The sequence below is a fragment of the Lonchura striata genome, unplaced genomic scaffold (genome assembly GCF_046129695.1).
Source record: "Lonchura striata isolate bLonStr1 unplaced genomic scaffold, bLonStr1.mat Scaffold_111, whole genome shotgun sequence".
In the NCBI taxonomy this organism is placed as follows: domain Eukaryota; kingdom Metazoa; phylum Chordata; class Aves; order Passeriformes; family Estrildidae; genus Lonchura; species Lonchura striata.
This window is the reverse complement of record NW_027461080.1, coordinates 433,038-443,611: the sequence shown is the minus strand read 5'-3', so window position 1 is coordinate 443,611 and position 10,574 is coordinate 433,038.

Below are 10,574 nucleotides of genomic sequence, written 5' to 3'. Positions count from 1 at the left end.
AACCTGGACTGCTGAGTTTTCTTTCCCAGGGAAAATGGAAAAAGGATGTGCCCAGGGGCCCCTGGCCCTGGGCTGGGGCCTCACTACAAAAAATCCTTATAGCGAAGGATGGACCCCACACCGAAGTTGTCCCCACCTCAAACTTGTGCTGCCCTGATAGACCCAAGGGAGCCCTACAAACTGACATCAGGAACCTGGACTGCTGAGTTTTCTTTCCCAGGGAAAATGGAAAAAGGATGTGCCCAGGGTTCCCTGGCCATGGGCTGGGGCCACACTGCAAAAAATCCTTATATCGAAGGATGGACCCCACACCGAAGTTGTCCCCACCTCAAACTTGTGCTGCCCTGATAGACCCAAGGGAGCCCTACAAACTGACATCAGGAACCTGGACTGCTGAGTTTTCTTTCCCAGGGAAAATGTAAAAAGGATGTTCCCAGGGGCCCCTGGCCCTGGGCTGGGGCCTCACTACAAAAAATCCTTATATCGAAGGATGGACCCCACACCGAAGTTGTCCCCACCTCAAACTTGTGCTGCCCTGATAGACCCAAGGGAGCCCTACAAACTGACATCAGGAACCTGGACTGCTGAGTTTTCTTTCCCAGGGAAAATGGAAAAAGGATGTGCCCAGGGGCCCCTGGCCCTGACTGCAAAAATTCCTTATATCGAAGGATGGAGCCCACACCAAATTTGTACCCACCTCATACTTGTGCTGCCCTGATAGACCCAAGGGAGCCCTACAAACTGACATCAGGAACCTGGACTGCTGAGTTTTCTTTCCCAGGGAAAATGGAAAAAGGTTGTGCCCAGGGTTCCCTGGCCATGGGCTGGGGCCACACTGCAAAAAATCCTTATATCGAAGGATGGACCCCACACCGAAGTTGTCCCCACCTCAAACTTGTGCTGCCCTGATAGACCCAAGGGAGCCCTACAAACTGACATCAGGAACCTGGACTGCTGAGTTTTCTTTCCCAGGGAAAATGGAAAAAGGATGTGCCCAGGGGCCCCTGGCCCTGACTGCAAAGAATCCTTATATCGAAGGATGGACCCCACACCAAACTGTTCCCCACCTCAAACTTGTGCTGCCCTGATAGACCCAAGGGAGCACTACAAACTGACATCAGGAACCTGGACTGCTGAGTTTTCTTTCCCAGGGAAAATGGAAAAAGGTTGTGCTCAGGGGCCCCTGGCCCTGGGCTGGGGCCTCACTGCAAAAAATCCTTATATCGAAGGATGGACCCCACACCGAAGTTGTCCCCACCTCAAACTTGTGCTGCCCTGATAGACCCAAGGGAGCCCTACAAACTGACATCAGGAACCTGGACTGCTGAGTTTTCTTTCCCAGGGAAAATGGAAAAAGGATGTGCCCAGGGGCCCCTGGCCCTGACTGCAAAAAATCCTTATATCGAAGGATGGACCCCACACCAAAGTTGTCCCCTCTTCAAACTTGTGCTGCCCTGATACACCCAAGGCAGCCCTACAAACTGACATCAGGAACCTGGACTGCTGAGTTTTCTTTCCCAGGGAAAATGGAAAAAGGATGTGCCCAGGGGCCCCTGGCCCTGGGCTGGGGCCTCACTACAAAAAATCCTTATATCGAAGGATGGACCCCACACCGAAGTTGTACCCACCTCATACTTGTGCTGCCCTGATAGACCCAAGGGAGCCCTACAAACTGACATCAGGAACCTGGACTGCTGAGTTTTCTTTCCCAGGGAAAATGGAAAAAGGTTGTGCCCAGGGTTCCCTGGCCATGGGCTGGGGCCACACTGCAAAAAATCCTTATATCGAAGGATGGACCCCACACCGAAGTTGTCCCCACCTCAAACTTGTGCTGCCCTGATAGACCCAAGGGAGCCCTACAAACTGACATCAGGAACCTGGACTGCTGAGTTTTCTTTCCCAGGGAAAATGGAAAAAGGTTGTGCCCAGGGGCCCCTGGCCCTGACTGCAAAAAATCCTTATATCGAAGGATGGACCCCACACCGAAGTTGTCCCCACCTCAAACTTGTGCTGCCCTGATACACCCAAGGGAGCCCTACAAACTGACATCAGGAACCTGGACTGCTGAGTTTTCTTTCCCAGGGAAAATGGAAAAAGGATGTGCCCAGGGGCCCCTGGCCCTGGGCTGGGGCCTCACTACAAAAAATCCTTATATCGAAGGATGGACCCCACACCGAAGTTGTCCCCACCTCAAACTTGTGCTGCCCTGATAGACCCAAGGGAGCCCTACAAACTGACATCAGGAACCTGGACTGCTGAGTTTTCTTTCCCAGGGAAAATGGAAAAAGGATGTGCCCAGGGGCCCCTGGCCCTGACTGCAAAAATTCCTTATATCGAAGGATGGAGCCCACACCAAATTTGTACCCACCTCATACTTGTGCTGCCCTGATAGACCCAAGGGAGCCCTACAAACTGACATCAGGAACCTGGACTGCTGAGTTTTCTTTCCCAGGGAAAATGGAAAAAGGTTGTGCCCAGGGGCCCCTGGCCCTGGGCTGGGGCCTCACTGCAAAAAATCCTTATATCGAAGGATGGACCCCACACCGAAGTTGTCCCCACCTCAAACTTGTGCTGCCCTGATAGACCCAAGGGAGCCCTACAAACTGACATCAGGAACCTGGACTGCTGAGTTTTCTTTCCCAGGGAAAATGGAAAAAGGATGTGCCCAGGGGCCCCTGGCCCTGACTGCAAAAATTCCTTATATCGAAGGATGGACCCCACACCGAAGTTGTCCCCACCTCAAACTTGTGCTGCCCTGATAGACCCAAGGGAGCCCTACAAACTGACATCAGGAACCTGGACTGCTGAGTTTTCTTTCCCAGGGAAAATGGAAAAAGGATGTGCCCAGGGGCCCCTGGCCCTGGGCTGGGGGGGCCTCACTACAAAAAATCCTTATATCGAAGGATGGACCCCACACCGAAGTTGTCCCCACCTCAAACTTGTGCTGCCCTGATAGACCCAAGGGAGCCCTACAAACTGACATCAGGAACCTGGACTGCTGAGTTTTCTTTCCCAGGGAAAATGGAAAAAGGATGTGCCCAGGGGCCCCTGGCCCTGGGCTGGGGCCTCACTACAAAAAATCCTTATATCGAAGGATGGACCCCACACCGAAGTTGTCCCCACCTCAAACTTGTGCTGCCCTGATAGACCCAAGGGAGCCCTACAAACTGACATCAGGAACCTGGACTGCTGAGTTTTCTTTCCCAGGGAAAATGGAAAAAGGATGTGCCCAGGGACCCCTGGCCCTGACTGCAAAAAATCCTTATATCGAAGGATGGACCCCACACCGAAGTTGTCCCCTCCTCAAACTTGTGCTGCCCTGATAGACCCAAGGGAGCCCTACAAACTGACATCAGGAACCTGGACTGCTGAGTTTTCTTTCCCAGGGAAAATGGAAAAAGGATGTGCCCAGGGTTCCCTGGCCATGGGCTGGGGCCACACTGCAAAAAATCCTTATATCGAAGGATGGACCCCACACCGAAGTTGTCCCCACCTCAAACTTGTGCTGCCCTGATAGACCCAAGGGAGCCCTACAAACTGACATCAGGAACCTGGACTGCTGAGTTTTCTTTCCCAGGGAAAATGGAAAAAGGATGTGCCCAGGGGCCCCTGGCCCTCACTACAAAAAATCCTTATATCGAAGGATGGACCCCACACCGAAGTTGTCCCCACCTCAAACTTGTGCTGCCCTGATAGACCCAAGGGAGCCCTACAAACTGACATCAGGAACCTGGACTGCTGAGTTTTCTTTCCCAGGGAAAATGGAAAAAGGTTGTGCCCAGGGGCCCCTGGCCCTGGGCTGGGGACTCACTGCAAAAAATCCTTATATCGAAGGATGGACCCCACACCGAAGTTGTCCCCACCTCAAACTTGTGCTGCCCTGATAGACCCAAGGGAGCCCTACAAACTGACATCAGGAACCTGGACTGCTGAGTTTTCTTTCCCAGGGAAAATGGAAAAAGGATGTGCCCAGGGGCCCCTGGCCCTGACTGCAAAAATTCCTTATATCGAAGGATGGACCCCACACCGAAGTTGTCCCCACCTCAAACTTGTGCTGCCCTGATAAACCCAAGGGAGCCCTACAAACTGACATCAGGAACCTGGACTGCTGAGTTTTCTTTCCCAGGGAAAATGGAAAAAGGATGTGCCCAGGGGCCCCTGGCCCTGGGCTGGGGGGGCCTCACTACAAAAAATCCTTATATCGAAGGATGGACCCCACACCGAAGTTGTCCCCACCTCAAACTTGTGCTGCCCTGATAGACCCAAGGGAGCCCTACAAACTGACATCAGGAACCTGGACTGCTGAGTTTTCTTTCCCAGGGAAAATGGAAAAAGGATGTGCCCAGGGGCCCCTGGCCCTGGGCTGGGGCCTCACTACAAAAAATCCTTATATCGAAGGATGGACCCCACACCGAAGTTGTCCCCACCTCAAACTTGTGCTGCCCTGATAGACCCAAGGGAGCCCTACAAACTGACATCAGGAACCTGGACTGCTGAGTTTTCTTTCCCAGGGAAAATGGAAAAAGGATGTGCCCAGGGACCCCTGGCCCTGACTGCAAAAAATCCTTATATCGAAGGATGGACCCCACACCGAAGTTGTCCCCTCCTCAAACTTGTGCTGCCCTGATAGACCCAAGGGAGCCCTACAAACTGACATCAGGAACCTGGACTGCTGAGTTTTCTTTCCCAGGGAAAATGGAAAAAGGATGTGCCCAGGGTTCCCTGGCCATGGGCTGGGGCCACACTGCAAAAAATCCTTATATCGAAGGATGGACCCCACACCGAAGTTGTCCCCACCTCAAACTTGTGCTGCCCTGATAGACCCAAGGGAGCCCTACAAACTGACATCAGGAACCTGGACTGCTGAGTTTTCTTTCCCAGGGAAAATGGAAAAAGGATGTGCCCAGGGACCCCTGGCCCTGACTGCAAAAAATCCTTATATCGAAGGATGGACCCCACACCGAAGTTGTCCCCTCCTCAAACTTGTGCTGCCCTGATAGACCCAAGGGAGCCCTACAAACTGACATCAGGAACCTGGACTGCTGAGTTTTCTTTCCCAGGGAAAATGGAAAAAGGATGTGCCCAGGGTTCCCTGGCCATGGGCTGGGGCCACACTGCAAAAAATCCTTATATCGAAGGATGGACCCCACACCGAAGTTGTCCCCACCTCAAACTTGTGCTGCCCTGATAGACCCAAGGGAGCCCTACAAACTGACATCAGGAACCTGGACTGCTGAGTTTTCTTTCCCAGGGAAAATGGAAAAAGGATGTGCCCAGGGACCCCTGGCCCTGACTGCAAAAAATCCTTATATCGAAGGATGGACCCCACACCGAAGTTGTCCCCTCCTCAAACTTGTGCTGCCCTGATAGACCCAAGGGAGCCCTACAAACTGACATCAGGAACCTGGACTGCTGAGTTTTCTTTCCCAGGGAAAATGGAAAAAGGATGTGCCCAGGGTTCCCTGGCCATGGGCTGGGGCCACACTGCAAAAAATCCTTATATCGAAGGATGGACCCCACACCGAAGTTGTCCCCACCTCAAACTTGTGCTGCCCTGATAGACCCAAGGGAGCCCTACAAACTGACATCAGGAACCTGGACTGCTGAGTTTTCTTTCCCAGGGAAAATGGAAAAAGGATGTGCCCAGCGGCCCCTGGCCCTCACTACAAAAAATCATTATATCGAAGGATGGACCCCACACCGAAGTTGTCCCCACCTCAAACTTGTGCTGCCCTGATAGACCCAAGGGAGCCCTACAAACTGACATCAGGAACCTGGACTGCTGAGTTTTCTTTCCCAGGGAAAATGGAAAAAGGATGTGCCCAGGGGCCCCTGGCCCTGACTGCAAAAAATCCTTATATCGAAGGATGGACCCCACACCGAAGTTGTCCCCACCTCAAACTTGTGCTGCCCAGATAGACCCAAGGGAGCCCTACAAACTGACATCAGGAACCTGGACTGCTGAGTTTTCTTTCCCAGGGAAAATGGAAAAAGGATGTGCCCAGGGGCCCCTGGCCCTGACTGCAAAAAATCCTTATATCGAAGGATGGACCCCACACCAAAGTTGTCCCCTCTTCAAACTTGTGCTGCCCTGATACACCCAAGGCAGCCCTACAAACTGACATCAGGAACCTGGACTGCTGAGTTTTCTTTCCCAGGGAAAATGGAAAAAGGATGTGCCCAGGGGCCCCTGGCCCTGGGCTGGGGCCTCACTACAAAAAATCCTTATATCGAAGGATGGACCCCACACCGAAGTTGTACCCACCTCATACTTGTGCTGCCCTGATAGACCCAAGGGAGCCCTACAAACTGACATCAGGAACCTGGACTGCTGAGTTTTCTTTCCCAGGGAAAATGGAAAAAGGTTGTGCCCAGGGTTCCCTGGCCATGGGCTGGGGCCACACTGCAAAAAATCCTTATATCGAAGGATGGACCCCACACCGAAGTTGTCCCCACCTCAAACTTGTGCTGCCCTGATAGACCCAAGGGAGCCCTACAAACTGACATCAGGAACCTGGACTGCTGAGTTTTCTTTCCCAGGGAAAATGGAAAAAGGTTGTGCCCAGGGGCCCCTGGCCCTGACTGCAAAAAATCCTTATATCGAAGGATGGACCCCACACCGAAGTTGTCCCCACCTCAAACTTGTGCTGCCCTGATACACCCAAGGGAGCCCTACAAACTGACATCAGGAACCTGGACTGCTGAGTTTTCTTTCCCAGGGAAAATGGAAAAAGGATGTGCCCAGGGGCCCCTGGCCCTGGGCTGGGGCCTCACTACAAAAAATCCTTATATCGAAGGATGGACCCCACACCGAAGTTGTCCCCACCTCAAACTTGTGCTGCCCTGATAGACCCAAGGGAGCCCTACAAACTGACATCAGGAACCTGGACTGCTGAGTTTTCTTTCCCAGGGAAAATGGAAAAAGGATGTGCCCAGGGGCCCCTGGCCCTGACTGCAAAAATTCCTTATATCGAAGGATGGAGCCCACACCAAATTTGTACCCACCTCATACTTGTGCTGCCCTGATAGACCCAAGGGAGCCCTACAAACTGACATCAGGAACCTGGACTGCTGAGTTTTCTTTCCCAGGGAAAATGGAAAAAGGTTGTGCCCAGGGGCCCCTGGCCCTGGGCTGGGGCCTCACTGCAAAAAATCCTTATATCGAAGGATGGACCCCACACCGAAGTTGTCCCCACCTCAAACTTGTGCTGCCCTGATAGACCCAAGGGAGCCCTACAAACTGACATCAGGAACCTGGACTGCTGAGTTTTCTTTCCCAGGGAAAATGGAAAAAGGATGTGCCCAGGGGCCCCTGGCCCTGACTGCAAAAATTCCTTATATCGAAGGATGGACCCCACACCGAAGTTGTCCCCACCTCAAACTTGTGCTGCCCTGATAGACCCAAGGGAGCCCTACAAACTGACATCAGGAACCTGGACTGCTGAGTTTTCTTTCCCAGGGAAAATGGAAAAAGGATGTGCCCAGGGGCCCCTGGCCCTGGGCTGGGGGGGCCTCACTACAAAAAATCCTTATATCGAAGGATGGACCCCACACCGAAGTTGTCCCCACCTCAAACTTGTGCTGCCCTGATAGACCCAAGGGAGCCCTACAAACTGACATCAGGAACCTGGACTGCTGAGTTTTCTTTCCCAGGGAAAATGGAAAAAGGATGTGCCCAGGGGCCCCTGGCCCTGGGCTGGGGCCTCACTACAAAAAATCCTTATATCGAAGGATGGACCCCACACCGAAGTTGTCCCCACCTCAAACTTGTGCTGCCCTGATAGACCCAAGGGAGCCCTACAAACTGACATCAGGAACCTGGACTGCTGAGTTTTCTTTCCCAGGGAAAATGGAAAAAGGATGTGCCCAGGGACCCCTGGCCCTGACTGCAAAAAATCCTTATATCGAAGGATGGACCCCACACCGAAGTTGTCCCCTCCTCAAACTTGTGCTGCCCTGATAGACCCAAGGGAGCCCTACAAACTGACATCAGGAACCTGGACTGCTGAGTTTTCTTTCCCAGGGAAAATGGAAAAAGGATGTGCCCAGGGTTCCCTGGCCATGGGCTGGGGCCACACTGCAAAAAATCCTTATATCGAAGGATGGACCCCACACCGAAGTTGTCCCCACCTCAAACTTGTGCTGCCCTGATAGACCCAAGGGAGCCCTACAAACTGACATCAGGAACCTGGACTGCTGAGTTTTCTTTCCCAGGGAAAATGGAAAAAGGATGTGCCCAGGGGCCCCTGGCCCTCACTACAAAAAATCCTTATATCGAAGGATGGACCCCACACCGAAGTTGTCCCCACCTCAAACTTGTGCTGCCCTGATAGACCCAAGGGAGCCCTACAAACTGACATCAGGAACCTGGACTGCTGAGTTTTCTTTCCCAGGGAAAATGGAAAAAGGTTGTGCCCAGGGGCCCCTGGCCCTGGGCTGGGGACTCACTGCAAAAAATCCTTATATCGAAGGATGGACCCCACACCGAAGTTGTCCCCACCTCAAACTTGTGCTGCCCTGATAGACCCAAGGGAGCCCTACAAACTGACATCAGGAACCTGGACTGCTGAGTTTTCTTTCCCAGGGAAAATGGAAAAAGGATGTGCCCAGGGGCCCCTGGCCCTGACTGCAAATAATCCTTATATCGAAGGATGGACCCCACACCGAAGTTGTCCCCACCTCAAACTTGTGCTGCCCTGATAAACCCAAGGGAGCCCTACAAACTGACATCAGGAACCTGGACTGCTGAGTTTTCTTTCCCAGGGAAAATGGAAAAAGGATGTGCCCAGGGGCCCCTGGCCCTGGGCTGGGGGGGCCTCACTACAAAAAATCCTTATATCGAAGGATGGACCCCACACCGAAGTTGTCCCCACCTCAAACTTGTGCTGCCCTGATAGACCCAAGGGAGCCCTACAAACTGACATCAGGAACCTGGACTGCTGAGTTTTCTTTCCCAGGGAAAATGGAAAAAGGATGTGCCCAGGGGCCCCTGGCCCTGGGCTGGGGCCTCACTACAAAAAATCCTTATATCGAAGGATGGACCCCACACCGAAGTTGTCCCCACCTCAAACTTGTGCTGCCCTGATAGACCCAAGGGAGCCCTACAAACTGACATCAGGAACCTGGACTGCTGAGTTTTCTTTCCCAGGGAAAATGGAAAAAGGATGTGCCCAGGGACCCCTGGCCCTGACTGCAAAAAATCCTTATATCGAAGGATGGACCCCACACCGAAGTTGTCCCCTCCTCAAACTTGTGCTGCCCTGATAGACCCAAGGGAGCCCTACAAACTGACATCAGGAACCTGGACTGCTGAGTTTTCTTTCCCAGGGAAAATGGAAAAAGGATGTGCCCAGGGTTCCCTGGCCATGGGCTGGGGCCACACTGCAAAAAATCCTTATATCGAAGGATGGACCCCACACCGAAGTTGTCCCCACCTCAAACTTGTGCTGCCCTGATAGACCCAAGGGAGCCCTACAAACTGACATCAGGAACCTGGACTGCTGAGTTTTCTTTCCCAGGGAAAATGGAAAAAGGATGTGCCCAGGGGCCCCTGGCCCTCACTACAAAAAATCCTTATATCGAAGGATGGACCCCACACCGAAGTTGTCCCCACCTCAAACTTGTGCTGCCCTGATAGACCCAAGGGAGCCCTACAAACTGACATCAGGAACCTGGACTGCTGAGTTTTCTTTCCCAGGGAAAATGGAAAAAGGATGTGCCCAGGGGCCCCTGGCCCTGACTGCAAAAAATCCTTATATCGAAGGATGGACCCCACACCGAAGTTGTCCCCACCTCAAACTTGTGCTGCCCAGATAGACCCAAGGGAGCACTACAAACTGACATCAGGAACCTGGACTGCTGAGTTTTCTTTCCCAGGGAAAATGGTAAAAGGTTGTGCCCAGGGGCCCCTGGCCCTGGGCTGGGGCCTCACTGCAAATAATCCTTATATCGAAGGATGGAGCCCACACCAAATTTGTCCCCACCTCATACTTGTGCTGCCCTGATAGACCCAAGGGAGCCCTACAAACTGACATCAGGAACCTGGACTGCTGAGTTTTCTTTCCCAGGGAAAATGGAAAAAGGATGTGCCATGGGGCCCCTGGCCCTGGGCTGGGGCCTCACTACAAAAAATCCATATATCGAAGGATGGACCCCACACCGAAGTTGTCCCCACCTCAAACTTGTGCTGCCCTGATAGACCCAAGGGAGCCCTACAAACTGACATCAGGAACCTGGACTGCTGAGTTTTCTTTCCCAGGGAAAATGGAAAAAGGATGTGCCCAGGGGCCCCTGGCCCTGACTGCAAAAAATCCTTATATCGAAGGATGGACCCCACACCGAAGTTGTCCCCACCTCAAACTTGTGCTGCCCTGATAGACCCAAGGGAGCCCTGCAAACTGACATCAGGAACCTGGACTGCTGAGTTTTCTTTCCCAGGGAAAATGGAAAAAGGATGTGCCCAGGGGCCCCTGGCCCTGACTGCAAAAAATCCTTATATCGAAGGATGGACCCCACACCAAAGTTGTCCCCTCCTCAAACTTGTGCTGCCCTGATAGACCCAAGGGAGCCCTACA